The sequence below is a fragment of the Haliaeetus leucocephalus genome, unplaced genomic scaffold (genome assembly GCF_000737465.1).
Source record: "Haliaeetus leucocephalus isolate CR32 unplaced genomic scaffold, Haliaeetus_leucocephalus-4.0 Scaffold536, whole genome shotgun sequence".
Lineage (NCBI taxonomy): Eukaryota > Metazoa > Chordata > Aves > Accipitriformes > Accipitridae > Haliaeetus > Haliaeetus leucocephalus.
The window spans coordinates 4,888,165-4,897,946 of record NW_010972972.1 but is presented as its reverse complement, the minus strand read 5'-3'; the positions used below and the strand labels follow the sequence as shown (position 1 = coordinate 4,897,946).

At 44.7% G+C, this 9,782-nt stretch overlaps 1 protein-coding gene and 1 long non-coding RNA gene across 5 annotated transcripts in view; both read left to right on the top strand.

Annotated features, from left to right (window-relative positions):
• Positions 1–26: 26 nt before the first annotated feature.
• Positions 27–7,004, top strand: LOC104837470. The gene is made up of 3 exons (XR_774936.1): positions 27–107; positions 202–302; positions 5,024–7,004. It is a non-coding gene; the product is annotated as an uncharacterized LOC104837470 (long non-coding RNA).
• Positions 7,005–8,455: 1,451 nt separating this feature from the next.
• The window catches only part of LOC104837468 (chromosome unknown open reading frame, human C11orf30), a 41,365-nt gene continuing 40,038 nt past the window's right edge, over positions 8,456–9,782 (top strand). For 3 of the 4 annotated variants that reach the window (XM_010576618.1, XM_010576616.1, XM_010576617.1), the window contains exon 1: positions 9,175–9,263. The gene's annotated coding sequence lies outside the window, so the exon portion shown is untranslated. Of the gene's footprint in view, positions 8,930–9,174; positions 9,264–9,782 lie in introns of those variants that run through there. The other variant, XM_010576615.1, reaches the window with a different exon arrangement.

Here is a 9,782-nt window from a genome sequence, read left to right as displayed (position 1 = left end):
CGGCGGCGCCGCGCATGCGTAGTGGCGCCGGGGCTGCGCGGGGCCGGCCTGTCTTCCGCCGGGTCGCGGCGGGGTGGAGGAGGACCTGTATGTGCGGGGTACATGGAGTATGTTGAGCTTAAAAATGGAACTGAGGGTGTAGGATGAGGGCATCGTCTTTCTTTTCCTCTTGTCTATTCTCTTCTGTTTTGTTTTTTTTAGGAAGATGTCGTCGCTCCACAGCCCGGATGGGTAATGAGAGAAACCAGGAGCTTTTTCAGCAATAATCAAACAGGGAGCATGCCTAGTCAGGTCTGTCACAGGTAAAAATGAAGCAAGGCTTAGAAAAAAGAAACAGAAAACTGGATAGTGGGAAGAAGGAGACTCATTCACCAGATGTGGCCTGCTGGCAGTTTGGGGAAGTGGATACTGTAGCTGTGAAATGTATAAACGCTGATGGCAAAAGTTAATTGTTTCGGGTGTAATAGTGCTATGGTGTAAGAATTCAGCTGCGGTACATGTTTTATATACCTTTAAAATCATATTAAAGGCATCCCGACATAGAGGTTGGTTGGGCTTTAGGAAGCATAATCCAAATATATGAAATAGCCAATGTACATCTCTTTTCAAAAAAGTGCATAAAGAAAGAATGAAATTTCTGTTGCCTGACTTCAAAACTTGTAAGCTTTTTTTGTTTGAGTGGGACAAAAGCCATCTTTTCCGTGAGGAAGCCTCGTCATCAAGTGCTCTTCAAGCTAGGAGTCTCAAAGCATATTTCATTGGACTAATTTTAGTAACATCAATTTATTTGGTGTTAATTCTTTGCCAGAATTCTAACTTGGGCATGTAGCTGAGTTCATTCCTTTTAAGTAGTTTAGAGTAGTCACTTAAGCCAATGCTAAAGATAACTTTATCTGCACCTGACTGCTTTCACTTTACTGGGCAATCGCCAGTGTTCGTGTACAGTGAACTGTATAAGGGAGTTAATCAGTTAAGTAACCTTTTTTTAAATACACTCATTCACCTTGAGGTTAGATTTCAGGTGGCTGCCATCTGATTTGCTGTGCAGATTGCGTAAATGTTCATGCTGACACAAGGGAACGCAAGAAGAGCAGGGTCATTTTCAGTTGCAGTAATAGTTTAGGAGCATGACTGCATAATGTTAGTGTGAATTTTAAAACACTCAAAACCTGTTTCCTTAGGAAAAATATACTTAGTCACCCTGAAATAATAAGAAAATTTTGAGCACCTTCTGCCCAAGATTGAAGGGCCTTTTCTCCCCCAAATGGATTCACCAAACAAAAGTGCATGCTTGCTGAAACTCCTTCTTAGGGTTCTGAACAAGCAAAACCAGAACGTTATAATGGCAGTATTAAAAAGAAATTAACCATGGCACATATTTCTGAACCGTTGCTTCTGACCAAAGCTGCTGTTGATACTGCATCATTTGAATCACTGTACAAGCATGTTATGGCTGTTATCTTCTAAATGTGTATATATTTGCATATGAGCTTTCCTAATAAAATGAATGCAATGACTTGTACATAAAGTTAACTTACTGAAGTCTGCTGGATGATGTTTTTTATGGGCAGACTAATTAATGATTCCTATATAATGGAAAGAAAATTATTTTCAAAAACCAACAATATTACTCAAAAGCCATTATTTTTACAGGAAATTAGTATACATTACTACTTAGTTGGAAATGCTAAAAATTGGCTTCTGTTGTAGAATACAGAAATCACCGAAACCCTTTTTTTTCCTGCAGAGTAGCCTTTGAAGTGTGCATATGTAATATGTATACTGGTGATTTTGTGTCTTAAGTAATCCTCCAGGTTATGCAAGTATTGTTCACAGTATATTTCCAAGTGTGTCTGTCGATTGACATTGAACGGGGATTATATACTGTTAGTAGTAGTGTTGTACATACAATCTGTATTCTCTGGATAAATTAGTAAAGGAATTTTGTGTGTTCGTGTGGATTTTTTAATTGCTTTTTTTCCCCACTGTGTCTTTTAAGGTCAGATGTATCTTAAATCCAGGATTCTCTATCACTGAGTTGTGGTTGTAAAATAACCTCTTTAACATACTTCTGGAAAAGAACTGCATGTCTCTTTCCCAGGGTGAAAGTCAGTATGCCTTTATTTTCTGATTGTACTGTTTGAGCATGACTGTGTACTCCTGCAGGTTTCCTGCCATTAAAAGTTTGTTTGCAAGAGAAGATTTGAAGTCTGAAATGCTTTCATGACTTTTACTACTGTTACATTCTCTTGCAAGTCTTACAGCTGCATTGTTGTTGGGATAACCTGTCTGTAAGAACTAAAAGGACATCGGGTTAATTCCATAGAGGTATTTTTGTGTATCTGTATCCACACTCCCTTTGAGATGTGCTGAAATTCTCAATGACGGGATGAAAAACAAGTTGCTTATGTGCAGGGTTTGCCTACAGTTCTGGGGAATGGGAAGGCAAAGGTGGGGAATAACTTAAGTCTTGCACACTGTATGAGAGAGGACCTCTGAGACTGTGCGAGTGCACGCCGAGTATGCAATACTAGTGACCAATGTGCAACTTAACTCCAACCCTAAATTGGAGTAATGCAGCATCCTGGCTCCTGCCTCATGGTTAGTTTTTTGCAAATGAAAGTTAGGAATGTCTGTGATGATAGTCAAGGGTTATCAGAACCAATTCCCATTGCATTTTCCCTATTTTACTGGGATCTTTTTTGCTTTTTTTTATGATTCTGATTGAAAGAATGCTGATTTTCACAAGTTTTGTATCAGGTCTTCAGTACGAGGAAATCCAGAGGGCTGTTGGCTTTGCAGCACTGTACTTCTACACGAGGGTGGCGTTTGTGTTGATCTGCCCAAATGACGTGGTTTTGTGGACAGGCATAGCTTTCCGAATGACCTGTACTAAGCGATTTACTCACAGCTGTCTGTATTCTGGCCTGCAGCTACTTCCCTCCCTGCCTAGGAAAGCAGCCTTCTAAATTACAAGCAACTGCTCTGAGTCTGGTCCTGGCTTCCACCAGAGCTGCTGCAGTTTCTGAAGCGTTCAGCCAGCCCAAGCAGACGATTACAGCCTACCGTGCTGCTCTGTGGGCAGCACATGCTAACGGAAAGACAGACATGCATATCACCATGAAGGAGTTAAAGCGAGGGAATCTGAGTCATCTCTTGTTTTCTGTTTGCTTGCCCCAACCCAGGAGTGACAGGTTGTCTTTATTTCTCTGCGCAAGCCTTGCTAATGCCAGTGTTAAGACCAACCTCTTAAAAAGCACATGAACTTTTCCCAAAGTTTCAGTGAAGGCTGCGAAGTGACAAAAATGTTACTCCTCCTGGTTTGCAAACTCAGTGCCGGCTTGCTTTCCTTTTCCATTGCTGTTTTCACCCTGCAACAATACTGTATGTTTGAGTAAACTTTCATTTGCTAAGTGTTCTGGGATCCATACCATTTGAATTCAGAGCACAGCAAATGAATGGGATCCTTCAAAAACAGTTGGGGATAAAGAGTTTATAAATTATCATATTACTAGGGAAAAAAAAGGTTGTTGATTGTCTAGATAAGCAAGTGCCTAGTTTCATTGGCCATTAGGTAATTATGATTGTTAACTGTTTATCCTGTTGTCTGTGGAGCTGCCTTTTTTGTCCGGACTCTGTAGAGTGATCGAACACATCCTTCACAGTTGATAAGTTCACTTGCTTCCCCAGCATTTATATAGCCCATCTAGCCTTGTAAAAATATTTAGTCAAAATCAGGAGTGAGTAATTCACTGATGAGTTTGTCTTGAACTTCGAAGCAATACATGGTCTGTTCATGGGCTAAAAGTGTTAACTCGAGGGAGAGCATGCAATCTCCCCTAAAAATGCAACACAAATCAGGTCCTAGTGTGGCTGAATTCTGCGAAATGCTAATCTGGGTGGGATGTGTTCCCCTGAATTGCAGAAGTATGCTAGAGTTACTGATGGATTGTAATACACGTATGTGACCATAGATAAGGACCCAAGTTGCACCATGGAGCGATAACTTTAATACTTTGCCTTATTCCCACGCTTTCTATTCTGAGATGCGCCTTTGCTTTCTTCCCAGCAAGTTTATATGTTCTTCACCAATACAGCACACTACAAAGAGGCTGGAGGTTTGCATCTGCCTCCCTAGATTGCAGAGGGTACTGACTTTAATTCGCCTTTTAATATGCTGCAAAATGACATAATGAAGGGTTGGGGTTTTTTTCATTATCTGAGGTTATATAATCAGTTTTTGCCTCAGTGTAGCAAAGTGTTTAAATAGGTGCTCAACTCGATGCACGGTGGTGTTTTGACGGATTTAAGCCTTGCTCAATTTCGGTACTTTCAGCACTGAAGCTCTTACTATTTGTAAAATAAATACATATGTTGAATATAATATGTATTACTTATAATAGGGGAAAAAAAATCTCTATTAACTGGCAGCACAAAGCTATCTTCAGTGAAAGCAGTTGAAATATCTTTGTGGATTTAAATACAAATAGTCCTGGGTGACAATCCCTGCATCTGACAAGGCTGTATATAAAAGGCTCCTCTGGCAAGCTGCCAGCGCCTAAATGTTGCTGAGGCTTCTGCTCTTATCTTAGCCAGGAGAAAAAATGTGATGGGAAAGTGTTTGAGAAGGAAGAGAGAGAGTTTAGGAGTGGTCTGAGGGTGATAGAATAAAATTTAAATAGCGATGCTTGTGTCAGGAAAGCATATCAAGCCACTGAATAATCTTTTAAGAGAAGTGGGAACTCCATTGGGTTAGGCCATTTGACTCAAAAAAAAATAAAATCAAGAAATAATTTAACTTTTGTTAGAATCTAGGCTATTTCTCTCTTATGCAAGACACAGAGGATACTTCAAACGGTTTTTAAATTCCCTAAAAAGTTAAATTACCTACAACATTGCGTTCATCTTAGTATAAAAGCATAGTGAGTTTCTTACTTCTTTTCTCAATTGCTGACAGGCTGATACAAATAACATTTTTTTTTCCTTGCTTTTCCAATTTTACTTTTGAAATTACCAACCTAAGACTCTTGGAAGCTGAAAATTTACTGTTGGCAGCAGACAAGAAGCAGCTGCAGTAGCTGTGTTTCTCACATAGTACCAAGCTGATGCGCCTCTCTTCTACCCGGGAAAGGCTGCTCTGAAGAAGAAGGATATTTTGGAGTTTCTATCAATCAGGTTGTAGCGATGCAAGTGGAGATGCAGTTAATAATCCATCGAGAACTGCCGCTTGTTTCCTACGAGCCCCCAAAGAGCTGGGAAGCGTGGCTTTGTCCTGGTGACCTGGGCTGCATACAAGTCACCTTCTCCACGTGAAAATCACTGCTCGTCCCTTGGGCCATCTCACTGCTGATGCTTCCAAGCTCCAGCTCATTGTCTTCTCCCTTCTGTTGTCTTAGGGGATAGAAGGAAGTGTGGTGAGACATAGATTATTCTTTAAGTGCCCAGAAAGTTTAATTAATCAGTCCAGTACCTGTAATTGATGAGAATCCTATTATTTAAGCGGATGGGGATCGGAGGATTTCAGGTCATAGAGAACTTAATACAAAGTAGGAGTGCTTGATGGTCACTATATTTCTTTCCCTTACTGGAAGGAGGAAGAAATTTTGCTCAAATGCATATAATTGAGCAAATTCTTAGAAAGAATATGCGGCAGTATGCTGTTATAAGTAATGTGTGGCTTTTGTATATCACCGTCTGTCATTAATTTTTAAATTGCTTTATAAAATTGGGAAACGGAGGCACAAGAGAGGTGATACAACTTGTGCAGGGTTGCTCACTAGGTCACCATCAGATGAAGAATAGTGCAGGTCTTGTTTCATCTCTGCTGGCTGTAACAGGAAAGCTAACGGTGAGCTGCTGTTAACACATGTAGAGCTAAGGTATCAGCCTAATATGACCAAGCTACAAAAATTCAGTGATTTACTGCTTGAAGCTGTTACAATTAGGTGAGTTCTTAGCTTGCCTCAACTGCAAAATAAAATGGATTATTACAGACTACTTCTACCTTGTGGTTTTTTACACTGTTGAGCCTTGCCTCCTTAGGAAACAATGAAACATTGGTGCTGTCAACAAGTTTCTCTGTTCTTTTACTTTCTGAACAGTCAAAAAGTGCTCTGTAATTTTGGGCCTCCTTAGCTGATGACTCAGTCAGAGACCAAGGATGTTGGTAATGAGAACTAAGAAAGTGATTAACATCTGGCAGGCAACTAAGGCTAGAAAAAACGCTGGCATTTTCACAACGAATCCATTTATTTTAAATGAATTTACTGAGAAAAGCTCACCTGCAGGACATTTAGCCACATTTCTGTATTAAGTAAGCCTAAACCATGTTGTCTTTATCTTCATTTTTTTAGTATATAACTGGAACACTCTTGACATTTTGTTCATCAGACATAAAAAAATGCTGTCAAGTCTCAGCCTCCTTTGGGTGAGCTCTCTGGCTTAGGCTAGAAGGCTGCGTGCAGTCATTCTGAGTCCAGATAACCTTAATTTAGTCTTATGGAAAGATCCATTCTGCTCCTGCGACCGCTTAGGGCTCTACAGCAGGGGAGTGATTTTTGTGTGATGGGGGACTTGACTCAAGAAGACCCCGCCGACCAGAGCCTGCTGGGCTCTGGGATAGCTCTGGTGCATCTGACCTTGTTTCAGGTTGCTTATGCTTTTCATGACCCATTATTTATGTGTTTGGGTTTATTTGGGGTTTTTTTCTTTGTCCGTGGTATCTCAGCCCTCCCATTTTTATGGGTAATGGAGAATTGATCGTAGGTTAGTCTGAAGTAAACGGCAATGTTGCTGCTGTAACTACAAGCAGAATGTGGCCTTCGGACTTTCTGGACCTCTTTCGCATATTTCCAAGTCTGGGTCTTTGTCCTTAATAAAAATAATTATTCTTGGAAATCATCTTACGACATCTGTGGAGATGCAGTAATCAGAGTTTCAGACACTTCATACATAACTGGCTCATTTTTTACATCTCTTTTCTGTTCTGTGTGCCGAAGGAAGTGAAGCGTGTACCGTTTTCTTGAGTACATACATATGTACGTACGTGAGTGTCAGTGTGTGTCTGTCCCCCTTGCCCATAATAACTTTTGGTCCTCTTGGCTAGTTTCATCCACCTTTGAAAAAAAAAAAAAGATCTAAAAAAAATCCCAAATTGATCTAATTAAGTTTAATGAATATAGCTGCTGAGCAGGGCTGAGAAAACGTGTTTGTGCTCTCTCTGAGCTGCATTGTTAGCAGAGATTTCACTGGAGAGTGTGTATGAGAACAGAGTGCGTTAATGAACACACAAACTCGAAGCAAATATTCAGCTAAAATTTACACCTTGGTAGATAAATTTTGTGTAAAAAAAAAGAGATTTTGGTGGTTTCTTCCTCATAGAATGATTTATTCTGTTAAACACCTTGGATGCAATAAAAACGATACTCTGCTGGAGCATCACAGTTACGACCGATGAATAAACCTCAAAAAAAGTTATTTTATTCTGGTAAGAGGCAAGGCTGTCCTGCCTGTTCCTATTGACCAGAGTAATCCAACTAAAAGACACGTTTCCAGATCAGTTTGCAGTGGAGTCTCTGACCTGCAAAGGAAAACTTCAATTCCTGGCACTAACGTGGTCTGCATTTTCCTCGGTTTTGTGCAAAGCTTAGGACATTTATTCTTATTAGGTAATATTACGCAGAGATGATGTTACTTGCCTTCAGCTGGTTCTTGTTTAGAAAGGCACGAAAAAAAGAAGGAAAATAGTTCTAGCTCTCATGTACTGTTCAGCATAATTGTTTTCAAGTACTTGAGATTTATGCTGCTGTGAAGAACAATAGGAAATCGCAAGTGAGAAAATGTTCATCAATGATCACAGGGAAGAAAAATTTTTATCTCTACTTGGGTGGAAATAACAGCACTTGCAGATCTGGAAATAGGTGTTGCGGTTCAACGCACACCATCCGTCCGCCTTGTCTTCACCTCGGCAAATTTCCAGCTGTTTCTGAAAAGCAAACTATAAAAATATGATTTTCTGGGAGAAAGCAGAATAAGGAGGAGCCCTTCCCTCCTCTTCATCAAACTGTCTGTCCCCAGGGTGCCAGTTTGCTTTGCGAAATCAGAAAGCGTGCAAGATGAAGCGTGGAAAACAAGTGCCTGCGGCAAAAACGAAGCCCTGCGAGATGGAGAGCCGGGAGCAAAGCTCATCCTGAAGGGGCTTTGGTGCGATTCGCCAGCGGTCGCCTTGCAGACAGTTTTACGGATCGGATTTTTTTTTTTTTTTTTCCCTATTTTCTCGCTGCAACACGCAGCCACAATCGTATGCGTCGCTTGTAAGCTCTAGCTGCGCCCCAGAGATGCTTTCTTTTCTACTTCTAATCCAACCTAAGGACTTTTAAAGAGATACAATTTACCGCTTTTCTTGGAAATCTGCATGGGGGGGGGGGAAGTTATAATCGCCGTTACATACGAAATAGCTGCCCAGGCCCAGGCTGCCGAAATCGGCGCTGGCGGCTTGCGGGAGGAGGTGGTTGCTCTGCTGGGCGGCGAATTAACGGCGGGGAGCCAAAACCACCCCGAAGCGGGTTTGCGACGGTGTTTTTAGGGCGTCGATTTTATGATCTTATTGTTTGCACAGAAGCGTGGTTGACTCCGGCCTTACGCTGCCCCGCGCGTAACCGGCGCCGCTTTTAAGTCAGAAAGCTGGAAACGGCCAAATGACGTCAAGGCCTGATGTCAACCCTGCCAGATTTCTTCCCAGAAGCCGCGGCTGGCCGTTAATGCCTAAAGTTGAGGGGAACGTGGGATGCGCCCCAGCCCAGGCGGAGAGAACGCGCGGGGGGGTTTTGTCCCTTCTCGCCGCCCGTACCCGGGCCCGCCGGGCCATGGCGGGACGGCCGGCGCCGCTTCCCACCGCGTCGACGAAAGCCGAGGGGACTACAACTCCCAGGTGCGGCCTGCGCCGCCGCGCATGCGCGACGCGACATTCCCCCCCCACCCCTTCCCGCGCCATCTTGGCAGCCGCTTCTTCCATCTCCTCACTCGCAGAGGGTGGTGGGCTGGGGACTACGACTCCCGGCGTGCTCCGCGGCGCCCGCGCATGGGCAGTGCGTCCCGCCGCCATCTTGGCCCGGGGAAACGCTGCTGCCGCCGCCGCCGCCGCCACCGCCGCCACTAAACAAACCCGAGAGCGGCGGCACCGGGGGGGGTGGAGGGGGGTGTGTGGGGAAAGGAGGGGCTCTGCCGCCGAGGAGCCTTTCGATGTGCCAGGCACGGCCGGGCAGGTGGGTCCCGTTCAGCCGGCAGCGTTCCCCCCCGCGTCTCCCCGCTTTAGCCCGGGGCGCTCGCCCCTCAGGGAGAGGGGCAGTTCCCCTTCCCCGGACGGCGGGGACCCGCCGCCCGCCTCACGGGCCCGGGCCCTCGGGCAACGCTCCGGTCACCGCCTAGCAGGCCGCCGAGCGCTGCTTTTCCGCCCGGCGTGAGGAAACAGCGGCAGCCGCCCGCTCCTTCCTTCCCTCCCCGCCGACGGGGACCCCGGGGGCGGCCGCCCCCGAGCCCGGCGGGGAACCAAACGCCGCCAGAAGCTGCCGCCGCTTCCCCCCCCCCCGCGGCGAGGACCCCGGGAAGGTCGGACGGAGAGTCCCCGGGTGGCGGCTGCCTCCGGGCGCCCTTGTAGGAGATCCACCCTCCCTCCCTTCCCTTCTCTTTTCTTCCCTCCGGCCCCGCGCTGGAAGGTGAGACGGCGCCGGGGCTTTTGTTCCCGGTGCCCCCCCCCCCCCCCCCTGTCCGCCCAAGCGGGTGGG